The sequence below is a fragment of the Schistocerca americana genome, chromosome 4 (genome assembly GCF_021461395.2).
Source record: "Schistocerca americana isolate TAMUIC-IGC-003095 chromosome 4, iqSchAmer2.1, whole genome shotgun sequence".
NCBI lineage: Eukaryota > Metazoa > Arthropoda > Insecta > Orthoptera > Acrididae > Schistocerca > Schistocerca americana.
Genome location: NC_060122.1, coordinates 730,476,164 through 730,490,752, shown reverse-complemented (window position 1 = coordinate 730,490,752; position 14,589 = coordinate 730,476,164).

Here is a 14,589-nt window from a genome sequence, read left to right as displayed (position 1 = left end):
AAGTGGCCGTGCGGTTAAAGGCGCTGCAGTCTGGAACCGCAAGACCGCTACGGTCGCAGGTTCGACTCCTGCCTCGGGCATGGATGTTTGTGATGTGCTTAGGTTAGTTAGGTTTAAGTAGTTCTAAGTTCTACGGGACTAATGACCTCAGCAGTTGAGTCCCATAGTGCTCAGAACCATTTGAACCATTTGATGCTCCAGTATTTCTATGGCTGCACGATGTGTTGGTAAAATTTTGTCCTTTTGTGAACTTCTTTTCAGTACAGAAAAAGCATTTCTACATATGACTGGTGTGTGCAGAAGATGGCTTTCGAGTGTGTCTAAAGTTAGTGCAAACTTTCAAGCGGAGATCGCAACACAGAATGTCTAGGGAACGCGCACGGACTTGTTACCGCTTTCTTTTTCAGCTTGAGAAAGTTCGATTCATAGGAATGAGAAACTTGGGACCGTACATTTGCGTACAATTCGAAGACTACAGAACGTGTGGTGATGAGAGGGATCACGGACAACAGAGGGTCAAAAATAGGCACAAGCCTTTTCAGAAGGAGGAGGACGCGATTTGGTCGTAGTATTTGTCGACTGGCTGCGGCGAACAGACAACAACTAAAAGCCGGAGAGACATTGCAGGCAGAATATTACCACGTTCCATCGCGAACACATAACTGGAAGCTGGTTGAATTGTCGTGTTGCTGCACAGTTTACCGCTGACGTTATGCCAAGACCACTTGTATGACGTAGAACCGCGGTCGACTGGGTCTCTGGGCGGGATTCCGCGAGTCTCTCATCTGTTTATAGAAATCAGATCGATGCCAACATAAGTGCACATAACATTGTGAAAGGTCACAGAAAGGAACGACTCTATACAGGCACACTTCTCTAAGTCCTGGAATAATGGGCATGACAACAGGCCTGATTTGCTGATATCCGAACGCAGATTGAACGGTCGCCAGTATGTGGCAAGAGTGGTAAAACTGTTTACATACCATTCAGGAGTAGATACCAAAGGGCATATATCAGCAGGATAACTGGTTCCTTAATTTATCATGCGTAGGACACGTCTGTACGAGGGCTACGTTTTTCTTTTTTTTTCTAAGTACTGATCGCTCACGAAATTAGAAAACACAGTGAGAATCCCATGAAGATTCTCGCAGATATGTTACGCAGGGCTTCTGGTATGACAATCTATCGTGTCAGAAGGCATTTGCAAGTTTTTAGCGCACAGTGAACACATTCATATATTTAGATGACAGTGTCTCCTTCCAAGTGTGAAGTGCTGCTGATCGGTTTCGACTAATTTCGTGAAGCCTACGCAACATAATTGTGTTTCGTTCTTAAGGACACTTCTCGGTAGCACACTGCAGGTGCAGTCACTCCTACAGCGTTTTCGATGGGATCACCCACATTACAGCCCAGACATGTGATATTCATCCCTGCGTTCATATGAACCGCTGGCTACGAGGACGTCCGCGTATCGCGAGGAGGTAGGAGACGAGGTACTGGCGGAATTAAAGTTGTAAGACGGGTTGTGAGTAGTGTTCCGTCTTTCCCAGCTAGTTTTCGGTGGACAACTGAGAGTGCCGAAAATGCGAAAGAATTCTATAAAATTACAGCCAGTGATTAGCACCAGATACGTTTCAGTTTCTCGCCCACGTTTATTGGCTTGCGTCCCGACCGATTCGGATAAACATTCCAATCAGGACATGGCGCCATTTCAAAAGCTGACTGCACTTGCTGCATATAACAAACCCAACACTGTTCGTGGGTCCATCGGTAATACTTGCAAACCATAGTAAGTAATTCAAGCCAAGACAGAAAGGAAGAAGCTTGATGATACAGCGGGATTAAGCTGCCCCTAGCTATGGGCTTTATGCAACATGCAGTACCTTCAAACACCATGTGCATGATCTTCGCATTCTCTCGCTAGCTATGCTATACTGTTAGCCCAGTAGAAAAAATGAACAGGACCTCTTTATAGCAAATTTAATGTATTAAATTTTGTAGTGGGATACGTTTTCGTTAAAGGCCGCGGTTTTCGAATTTATCAAGAAAAGCGTACAAAAGTGACCTTCAAACGAGTTTTCTCAATAACCCGAAAATCGTGGTCTCCAGCGAAAACGTAATCCAGTACCGAGTTTAATTAGATTAAATTTCCTGTAGAAAGATACTCTTTATTTCTTTTTTGTACGACTTATAGTTTGCAAGTAGCAAGTGAGAGAATATTAAAACCTCACACATGATTTTTGAAGGCGTTGCACGTTGCACAGAACCCATAGATGGGAGCCCCTGAATCACCCTTTATAGCCATAGTTCCAGACTCGCGTTCACAGCTGTAGTTATAAGAGATATGGTGATAATGATGAATGTATAATTCGACTTCATATCGTGTAAATATTTTTCTCAAACTTGTGTTTGGTGCTCTTATAGCTCTTAACTATTAGGGCCGGTCAAAAGGAAACGAGACATAGGGAAAATGTAAGTAAACTGTTATTTCAAAACTAATCGCCACAAGTGTTAAAAGACTTATCTCACTGTGACACAAGACGGGCATACCATTCACAGGAAAATGTTTGCGGTTTCGTAGGCAAACAATATTGTGCACCTCTTCGCCCAAAACAAATCAACGGCCACGAATTCTTTCTTCAGGGCTCCAAAAATGTGGAAACAGTATGGGGAGGGATTGGGACTGTAAGGGGAATGTGTGAGAGCATACCAGAAAAATTTTAGTAGCATTGTTAAACAGGCATCATGTTGTTGTGGGATAATGTTCGTCCACATCATGGTTTTGAGTACGCTGCAGAAGTTTCGCTGGAAAGCGCTTACACATCTTCAGTGCTATCTCCATTTCTCCCCACGAGATTTCCATGTTTCTGGAGTCCTGAAAAAAGACATTCGTGGCGCTCAATTTGCTTCGGACGAAGAAGTAAAATTTTATTTCAGTAGGCAAACGAAAATATTTTTCCATGAAATCGATGACTGTTTTCTCTCGTAGTTGAATAACTTTGTTAATAATTATGGCGATTACTTTTGAAATAACAAACAATTTACTTACTTTTTGTCGTCTGTCTCGTTGACTGCCCTTTACATCTTTCACTACGCATGTACGTATTTGTCATATTTTCCGAAGAATGTTGCACTAACCCTGTTTCCTCCGAACTCAATTTCTTAGAAACTACGCTTAGGTGACGCACTACGTACTGATATGAACGAGTTATTATTATAAAAAACTGTTGAGATTTTTGTGGCCAATCGTCGACGTATTTCCTATTGGTTTTTGTCTCAGCATCTTCGGTCGCCGTTTACTTAATGATCCGTTTCGCCAACATGAGTTGACATTGTCAACGGTTCACTTTCCATCGTATTCCACCATCAGAATCAGGTGGGGGTGGGGGGGGGGAGGGGGTTAAGCCTTTGACCACGTCAGCCACTGGTGCTAGAAAAGCGTCATAACATTTTTACTATTACATTAATACATTTTATATATTTTGCTGTTGTTATCTGTATAATCGTACAGACGTGTGGCTCTCTAAACGTGCGGGTGACCACAAGTTAAATCTGGGGTGGAGGTTGGGGTAAGTGAGGGCCCACGAGAAACTCTCACCCACCTCTCAAAACAGAATCGTTGAACCAAGCTTGGCTGAAAAACACTTTCTAAAACTGTCCCAATTAGGAACGGCATGCTCCAGTCATACCTCCCCTGAATCTGGCTGAAACAACCGAGGCTCCACAGTGCGTCGGGACCTCAAACAACCTGCTCTGTTTACCTGGTCAGGTTTGAGGAAATACAGTGCTGTACGGACTCTTTAATACCATCGAATCTTACTTGAAGCAATGGATAACACCTCGTCCTTTGTCCCTAGATGATGCGACACCCACAAAAAGAAAAAAAAAGAGAAATACACATTTTGTGCCAGCGTTGTGGTAGACTGTGAAGCTGCAGTTTCTCCAGTGGTCCACCGCGATGATTTTCTTGTTAACATTTGACAAGTCAGAAACATTGAATCTGGCAGGGCCGTGTTTACTCCTTGCATTTCATGTATTAAATCAGATTTCTGGTTAACATTCGAAGAGCTAATAACCGCTCTGAGACACCCGTGAATTTTTCCTAAAGAATAATTTCCCTATATATGTTCGTGAGCATCAAATCGACAAACTTTCTACGCATTAAAACTTTTTTATGTTGTGCTCCACAGCACAGACAAAAGGCATTTATATGCGTACCAAGGGAAAAGCTGCTAGAGAACTTCATTTTCCTGGAAATACTTTAACTAATCCGTCATCATCCAAGAGTCTTTAAAAGTTTTAAGTTTTAATGTATATCAGATAATACGAAGTACTGGGAACTAGATTATAGCTGCGTTTTCAAGTATTTATATAAAAAAATATATCTTTCGTATTCACCGCCCAGATTCGTTGCCAATAAACACATCAACTTCGCGTAGTTGGCTACTTCTGCTTACAGTCAATTGTACAAATACGAATTCTTTGAGGTAGGCTCAAAGCATTGTTCTGAGATCGGTGAAAGACTGTCTTTGGTAAACAAGATCATAAACTTTGAGAAACTACAAGAGACAATACTGACTGGACGTACATTCAAATGAACACTATTACCTCGTGACGGGCAGAAGAGCATTCATGTGCTGTTTTCTGATTTGTGTGTTCTGCATTCTGACTGTGGGAACTGCACAGCAACGTTGACTCCTTGAAAACAGTACTTTTAACGTTCTGCAGCTTTTCAGCAAGCACTACTACTGAAACTATATTTTTATAATTATAACTAGATGCTCAAGTCTTTTCGGTGCATTTTTAGAAGTTGTTTCCGCTGAAGACCACTTCATAGGTGCCAAATTTTGTTGCCAGTTCATCCCAAACATTTAATGTCGTCATTGAATATTGAAATTAGTGTCTCATAATGATCAAATTTACTCTCACTCTGGAATTTTCTTTCATTCCTCAAGTGTCTGTTGAGGAATGGTCAAAGCAAAGTAAACTCCAACTATTTAATGCACCTCCAATTTTACAATTCATAGCCTCTCTCGCTTTGTAAACATCTTAAACGCGACCTTTCATTGTTAATTTTAAAGTCTTACTAGAATTTCGAGTATCTTATATGTGTCCTGGACCCAGAATCATCGTCGTCAAGTAGCTCATTGGCTTCTTTGTCTATTTCGTACACCATTCTAGTACATCACCGTGCGGTATTAGTCTGATTTTACTACAGATCTCAAGAAAAGTATCGTTTGTTAGTTCCTTCGAAAAAAGGAAAGAAGATAAGAGCTTAACATCCCTTCGACAAAGAGGTTGTTAGAGCCGGCTTTCACGCGCTAACACGAGGGAAATGTAGTTGGGATATATGACAGAACGTTCCGTAAAGTAAGTAATCAAAATTACATAGCATTCCAGCTTGTAAATTTTTTTTCTGATTTTACTAATTCCAAATGTATTATTAGAGACACGCAGCCTTGTTTCAGCAAAATCAACGTGCAATGAAATGCAAAAAGCCTTATGTGAAGCCTGACAGTATACAGATATGTTTTACACTTCCTCTCGACAAATAACGTTTTTTATCTGTCATCCAGCATACGTTACAGTGGGACCTCTGATACTTCTTGACAGGTGTCAACAGCGTACATGACAACAAAATGTTCTGACAGCACTGGAATTACAGGTGAAAAGCTATTCACAACCGCAGTCGACATTACGCCATTACACAACACAAAAGAAAAAAAATATTATCCGTATCATTCTTTTTCCGTTTTTACCGATGTTGCATGAATGAGTACCTATTACGCCATTTGAAAAGGTGTATTTAGGACTGCTCTTTTAATTTCATGCAACATGTCACCAAAATTACGTATTAATCTTCACAATGTTAACTCATAGGTCGTAAACCGCGATATATCTCACGAGTCAGCGATAAAGTTAGTTGTACAAAATATAAGAAAAGATGACTGTTGGATTAAGAGAGAGCCCAATTTTGAAGTGCAGGACTTTTCGTTTGTTTCCAGATAAACTGTATTTAGTGCGCAGATGACATCATCGTGAAAAAATGTGGTAAAAAAGAGGAAACTTCATGTCCCATCAGTACAAAAGGTGAATTTCCATTACCCCATGCTTTAAGGATGGCCGACGTGCTCATCACTAAAAATGACACTTGGACATCCAGTTTCGTGTTTATCCCATTGCATTAGCGAATTATAATATGTACTAGGTTCCACCGTCACCAATTTTTTCTTTACCTTTCCTGACGTCGGCATGACAAAGTGAAAACGATTACGCTTCCTCCAGATGTCGTAGTTAACTACCCGCAGGTTGTTGACGGGAAGCGTTACATGATGTGTTCGTTCAGAAGCTGCCTCGCAAACCATTTTACTAGCAGAACTTCAGAACTTCTCAGTCTCCCTACGTTCCTCGTTGTGTTCCTCTTTCGCCGAATTATTAAGCTGCCCCATTCGATAACACCTGACGCTTGGTATAAACCTCGGCACGATCTAGTTGGCTACGAGAAGGCTAATAGGCCTTCCAGTTTCCCCTACGTAGGTAGCAATGTACTTAATTTATTCCCTACACGACTGAAGTTTCCGAATATTTCATATTATTAGTCGTTTAGAGGCAGCTATGGAAGCGCCACTGTAAAATAAAGGGGTCAGATGGAATTAGTGTACCAACAAGAATGGGTAAGTCGTCTCCAGGCTTCCGACGTGCAGTCGAAGTCCCTGATTCGACGTACAGTGAGCAGTCGCTAGGAAGAGACCTTCCTGGACACTGCACAGCGGTTGGCGTCGTACTGCGCTATTACCCTAGATGGTCGTCACCGAGTCGCAGTCGACCCCCATTTAACATCAGGCTTTTAAAATCCACGAACAGTATTCCAGAGACAGTACCATTTAGAGCCAAGAGAAACGTAGAATGTCTGGGGTAGTGGTTTTATGACACTACTAGGGCAGCTACGTCTGTTTATTTATATATATATAAGAATGATCAGATGCTGCTCGCCGACATTTCCTCTCATTTTCTCGTCTTAGATCAGCACTTGTGCCGAACTGCCACAATTATTTCTAATGTTTATTACAGACTGCTTTTACCAACCTTTTTTTCCCTTTACTGCTCTCTATAGTATAAGGGGCTATCAAGATATTTCCTTTCGAGATCCGTGCAGCCCAGAATCGGTATACCAATTGGGCAAAGTCGCCGTGAGCATTGAAGGAAACATCCCACAGCACCAGACCGAAGATACCCGTTTCCTGATGAGTGAAGAAGTCGGTGGCTGCCTGCGGCACAGCCTCGTCCGACAGTAATAGTCGATACTTCAAGGCCTTCTACAAGAAACAAAAAGCGTGATAATCGCCTGGCGAGAGATCAGAACTATTGGACAGGTGCTCGACTGGACCCCACTTGAATTGACGTTTACGAGATGGGCACGTGTGTCATCATTAAGCGTCAGCGCCCCTTTTCGCGCCATTTCACAAAGGTGGTTTTCAACAGAGATGCTGCCACAGACATTCCCCATTCTCCAGTGGGTGTCTGCTGGTGTTTGTCCTGCCTCGGCAGCAAAGAAAGAATAACAACATGTTGGTCCTGCTTGGAGGCATTTGGTAATAACAAGTTCACGTTTCCCTATTTACGGTACGCTCGTCGGAAAGACACGAACGTCCCACTAACCCCTTGCCTACTTGCGGATCTTATGTACCCGCATCGGAGACGCAACGTTGCGTATACGCTGCAGCAACGCATCAAACGAGTTCAATGGAGTGGTATATCACTTTTTTCTCTCGGTGCTATATACCAGTATCGGAGTCCTCATGCTTGTAGTGGAGATAAGTTAATGTGCGCAGTATCCAGATAAAGCCCGCCAGCCCACATCGTTGTGCTACAGTCAACTTTCAGGTGACGGTTTTCTCTTTGAAGACACGATTTACAGAAGCTGTGAAACAATCGAGTAAAATAGTCTGTGGTGTCCACTCACATGAATCCGATTAAGTAGCCTTGGGACACTTTGAAACTGCAGGGAATAGTTGCGAGAGCCATCTCCGCGTTACAGTGAGTCTCAGAAGGGCTGACGTTAAAGAGGAGGAAAGGTTTCAGCAGCAGCGTCTTCGACACCTTTTGGATAACATCCAGGGTGGACGCAAGTATGTTACAGCACGCGGGCTGGAGTAACACTGCATTGAATTTTATGAAGAAGCATGTTCCACAGATGTTCTCTTTTACGCAGTCGGTCTTGTGTTGGGTATTGTTTTATTTTTTATCCTGAAGTTATTCTTTCACTTAAAAAATCCCAGTGAATCGGAGCTCAGAAACATTTGCAAATAAGTTGGTATCGTAATTTTTTATACCACTTTACTGTGATACGACAATACACTCGTGGGTATGTATTGTAATGAAATTGGCAAGGGACGTCGGAATCAACCCGTTAGTACCAATGACACGTTTTGTTTCTTGGTATGTTGCGTAAGTTCAATAGTAACGTTAAATTCCTGTTACTAACTTTCACTGTGCAATAAGATTAATGGGTCTATTTTTCGAAACCGCAAACCGACACAAAAGTTTAAAAATGCATCAGAGGTGCCTACAGCATTCCTCCGGAATGGTGCAAAGGCGTGGCGACCTGCGACGTCGTCCTCGGGCATGGCAACGCTTCGAACAACGAGATGTCGTCACAGGCAAAATAAAAGGCCACAGCTCAGTTCATGTGACCACTAAAGCGGGTTAATGATGACAAATTGTCACCAACTTTCAACAGAATTCTGCCCAGTGCCACCGCGGATGTGTCACACAGTGGGAAGATCTCGGTTTTCTTTTGATCGGCCGAAGGAAACATGTCGGACACAACGCCGCTCAGTATCCACACAAAAACGCCACAGGGGTTGGCACCAAGGGCGTCAAACGAAACACCCTTTCACTTGGGGCTTTGATTTCCCGCGGACGAAAACTGCATTAAGCTTTGCGATGAGCAACAATGCGACGTTCTTGACAACAGCTATTTGTGTTCCGGTATACAGGATAGAACGACTACGGATCAATCAGAACTATTCGACGAAACTCGGACGAGATCTGAAGCAGCCGAGGGTTTGTCTGCTTATTCCAGTCCTTCTATTTCGTGGACTTCTGCGGCATCATCACAAGGGGGGGAGAGAGGAGGGGCAAACATCCTAGGTACTCTTTCGTAAACATTTGAAATATGTACCTGTACAGAGATAGCCAGTCGCTCATTACAAGGCGCCATAGTGCTGCTAGACTATGTGAACAAAAGGATCCGGACACCTAGCTGCCTTACAAGCTCATGGCGCACTCCATCGGTAATGCTGGAATTCAACAAACAGGTGCTGGAAGGTTTCTTGGGGAATGGCAGCCCATTCTTCACGGTGTGCTACACTGAGGAGAGGTATCGATGTCGGTTGTTGAGGCCTGGCACGAAGTCAGCGTTCCAAAACATCCGAGAGGTGTTCTATAGGATTCAGGTCAGGACTCTGTGCAGACCAGTCCATTATAAGGATGTTCTTGTCGTGTAACCACTCCGTCACTGACCGTGCATTATGTATAGGTGCTCGATCGTGTTGAAAGATGCAATCGCCATCCCCGAATTGCTCTTCAACAGAGAGAAGCAAGAAGGTGCTTATAACATCATTGCAGGCCTGTGCTCTGGTAGTGCCACGCAAAACAACAAGGGGTGCAAGCCCCCTCCGTGAAAAACACGACCACACCATAACACCACTGCCTCCGAATTTTACTGTAGGCACTACACACGCTAGCAGATGACGTTCACCGGGCATTCGCCATACCCACACCCTGACATCGGATCGCCACGTTGTGTACCGTGATTCGTCACTCCACACAACGTTTCTCCAATGTTCAATCGTCCAATGTTACGCAAGCGAGGCGGCGTTTGGCATTTACCAGTGTGACGTGTGGCTTATGAGCAGCCACTCGACCATGAAATACAAGTTTTCTCACCTCCCGCCTAGCTATAACAGTACTTGCAGTGGATCCTGATTCCTGTATGATGGTCTGGTGTGGGCGGCCGTTGTGGCCGAGCGGTTCTAGGCGCTACAGTCTGGAACCACGCGACCGCTACGGTCGCAGGTTCGAATCCTGCCTCGAGCATGGATGTGTATGATGTCCTTAGGTTAGTTAGGTTTAAGTAGTTCTAAGTTCAAGGGGACTGATGACCTCAGAAGTTAAGTCTCATAGTGCTCATAGCCGTAGATGTCTCCTGATTACACATTACGACCCTCCTCAACTGTCGGCGGTTTCTGTCAGTCAACAGACGAGGTCGGCCTGTACGCTTTTGTGCTGTACGTGTCTCTTCACGTTGCCACTTCACTATCACATCGGAAACAATAGACCTAGGGATGTTTAGTAGCGTGGAAATCTCTCGTACTAACGTGTGACGCAAGTGACACGCAATCACCTGACCACGCTCGAAGTCCGTGAGTTCCGCGGAGCGTCCCATTCTTCTCTCTCACGATGTCTAATGACTACTGAGGCCGCTAAAATGGAGTACCTGGCAGTAGGTGGCAGCACAATGCACCTAATATGAAAAACGTATGTTTCTGGTGGTCTCCGGGTACTTTTTATCACATAGTGTATGTCACTGAACTAGTTCCTCCTGGCCTCCTGTGTCGAAAGAGAAGCCTGGAGTGTCCGCACCTAGTAATCAATGGCTGGCTGTCTCTGTAGGGGTACATTTTCTAAAGCACTCGACTGAGGTAAACGCGTAGCGCCGAACGTATTGTTGATCTAGGGGGTCTCAGAGGGAACCTTTTCTTTATTCACACACGGATGTGTGTGGCACGTCTCTGTGATCACGTCGAAAGATGCCGTAAAATAGAAGGACTGCTTCGTATCACGTTAAAATTTTTAACTATCCGTGGTTGTTCCACTATGCATACCAGGGCAACAGTTGTGGTCGCCCTGTAGTAGAAGGATGTAGCATGACGTTCAGAATGGTTGCTGGTCCACGATATCCTTAGAGAAGTGTTTAATAGTCCGTGGGGGGGGGGGGGGGGGTGCGCTCAGGGGGAGGAGGGAAGTCGTCAGTGTCAAAGGTTATGAACAGTGTAAATTCTTGTTTTTGACCACGAAATGTATGGGTATCAACGCCCCGAGTGAAGGGGTGGTTTCATTGATGCCCTTTATTCCATCCCCTGAGATCTCTTCTTAGCGATACTGACCAGCGGTGTCTGCAATGTTTCCTTCGGCAACAGAGAAGGAAACTCCATGATATCATCATCGGGTATAGCTATTCTGACTTACCTCACAGAGGCATCAAAATCAGAGTTGGTTTGATTACCTTCCCATCGTTTGACATGTCCAAGGATACAATGGGCAGAACTGTTGTGTAATTTAGTACTATTGTGATTTCATTTTCCCACCTTCCTCCTCACTAAAACTTCTGAGCTCTGAAGTTTCTTTCGCATGTGACGACACCTTGCTGTTCGAAGCGTCTTTGAGATCACAGGAGATCACGTTGTTGCTCTATGACAAATGTGGATTGTAGGCAGCTTTGAGCAAAATTTCACACTTCTGCGTCATAATGAGGAAAAGTTACGAGGTTGACGGAGACGTCGCAGGACTCCACGCTTTCGCACCATCAGAGTGGAGGGGTGTAGTCACCTTTGAGCCAAACTGCAGACTTGAGCGCAGCAAAGACAGACGCTTACGGGATTTCGAAAAAGTGACCCTTTAATTGTGTTGCGCTGTACAGTTGAAGAATTAAAGAAAAGGATTTTGAGGGCTAATGTCTTTCTTTATGTTTTAATAAGGAGAAAAAATTATATCACTAATACAACACTAAATAATGGGACATTTCGTGATTCTGTCAGTATAGATTCCAGATATCATTATTACTTGAAGTATTCTTCTTTTTTAGTGGATAATGGAGAGGCTTTATGGAATAACTCTAGACGTTTTGTGTAGTATCCAACCCACGCGTGCTGTTGGTACCCAAAACCTTGCTGTATAACTGAAAGGGAAGAGGATGTTTTGCAGAACACGATCTTAATTGCGTCTATCGTTGCAGCGCATTATTCATACACAATTTCCTTGATGTGTCAACTGGAGAGTAGTGTGGTTAAACCTGGGGACTGGGATACATTTACATCTGTACTGCTCTGGTCATTGTGTAACATGTGGTGGCGGGTACTTGTGTACCAATGTCATTTCCCAATTTCCTGATCTAGTCGTGAATAATTTGTGGGAAGAATAATTCTAAGCCTCTGCGTGATCTCGAATCTCTCAATATCTTTGTAAAGATATACATAGGACGAAGCAGTGTACTGGCTGACTCCTCCAAGGACGGTGATGCATAACGGCTCCCATGTAGCGTCTGCTAATGTATTTGTCCGAGCATCTCTGTACCTTTTTGCGCTTGCTAGACGAACGTGTGACAAAACCGCTCTGCTCTTCTTTGGATTATCTCTAATATATCAATAAAATCTGTTTAATGTCTAAGACTGACGAAAATTATTCAAGGTTTAGTTGAACGAGGTTTCTGTAAGCTACCTCATTAGTGTGTGGACTAGGCAGGCATCAGTCTGGTGAAGACACTGAAGGAGCCAGTTGCCAGTTGGAAAAAAAAAAAAAATCTCTCAATCCAAGACGCACACGTCATTCATGCCGAAATGAGCCACTATTTGCTACAGACTGCTCCTGTATGCTTATTCGCGATCGGTAGACCCTCCTCCACACCGCAGATATGACACTCCCAGCAAGCAAACAGAGTAGATAGTGACCTTTTTTGATAACTTGTCCATTATTGCCCTGACGATTGTGCTCTCAATGAAAAGCAGTCCTGAACTCTTCACTGTCCCAGCCACAAATCACTAGGCGTCCAGTGCTGGTTCAGGTGTACTTTCAGCAGTGGGAAATATCACTAAACGTTCGGCCATTGGTAACCTTCACTTTACACGCCCCTCCCCCATGTAGCTACATCACTATTACCGACATTCACACTCACGTGAATGTAGACTGGCCATGCCGAGGATACTGCAAGGCACTGTAATGCGATGGAAACCTAGGAGACTATACAGTACCAGAGGTGCCAAAGCAGTCATCTCTGCTGCCACATCTCCAATGTAGCCCAAGGTGACTATGTCCTTTGCATTGCTACGCAATTTTAATCTGTGTTTGTCCATTAGGCAAGAAACTTATTACTATCCAAAACAGTCGGTAGATGAGATCAGTGTACTGCTGCTACGGTGCTTCTGGTTATCACTACGCTGTTCTTGTACCGGTCTACTGTGTGAGGCTGTATGTGCTACTGGTATACTGTTACCTGCATACCAAGACCTCTCCCTACGAACCTGCACTCCTTCACCAGGCTACCCCGCGACTGTGTGGGGGACAGGTAGCGTCCGCTAGATGGTCGCCAGTGGCCTGACAGAGTCTGCAGACCAGTTCGCCCATCGAGCAAGGGCAAGGCTAGAGGTGATGGCCTGGAATTTGTTCTAGGTCCCAGTACCTGAGCTTCACACTGTGAGGGAAAACACAGCAGGTTGTATTATTCCATGACATTTGTAAATCGTGAGCCAGTTCCTACCTGCAGGGATGTCAGGAGAAATTAGAGATAGCAATCAGCTGTTGACCAGAATTTTCCAGATTTTGAAATTCCCTTCGGTAGAAAACAGTGTAAGCAGGAGCCCTGAGTCAAGGGGCGCCATTGCCTGACTCCTCTTTCAATTTTTAATATCGCAATATTTTTATGAAATTTGATGTATGATATAGAACTTATCCATATACAAATTTCAGCCTACTGACATGGACTGAACGAAATTTTTGTTCCAAAGGGCTTCTCGTTCCTATTCCATTGAATCAAGTCGACAGTTTTCTAAACCCTATGAATTTGAAACGTAATTCCTAATTGTTACCCTTATTGCTCCATTCTGTAGGTTCGTTCACACTCTGCAAGAGTCAATGGAACAATCTCCACTTCCAAATCTAATGTGTTTCTTGTATTGAACAGAATCTGTGCGGTTTAACATAAAATAATATCTAGTGCATTTCGCTTACCGATGGCGTTGTATGTATAGTTCTTGTCTCCTCTTTGTCTCCCTCCTTGCGAAGCAGAGTAAATATAGCCATGTTTCTGTTTTAAAGAATGATCTTCTCCTGCAGTTATTTTGTACATGATTCTGCAAATTTCCTTTTGTTGTAATAAAGGCTGGTAAATCATAGATTAAAAAAAAGCAGTTGTGTTCGCATCCTAGCCTGGGAAAAGTTTGTAAGTAGCTCGTGAGACAGACTCTTCAAGCCAAGGACGTAGCCAGTGTTTTGCGGAAGGAGGGTAGGAGGGGGGTTAGGTCAAGTCTGTTTAAGAGAACTTTAAAATGGCCCATGTTCTTCATTTATTCTGAAAACATATTTATTTATTTCTAAATTTTGAGCATATAATTTGCTGTTTGGAGCCTTTATACAAATGCTATTTGTAATTTACCAAGTTAAGCAAGGAAAACTTCTGTTAAAAAGTATCACATATGTTCTCTATAGTTTACATATATGAGAAAACCCAACTGCAAATTAAATATTTCCTTTTTTTGACAATATAATAACTGCAGTCAATTGCCAAATGAATTAAAATCCTAATATAATGTA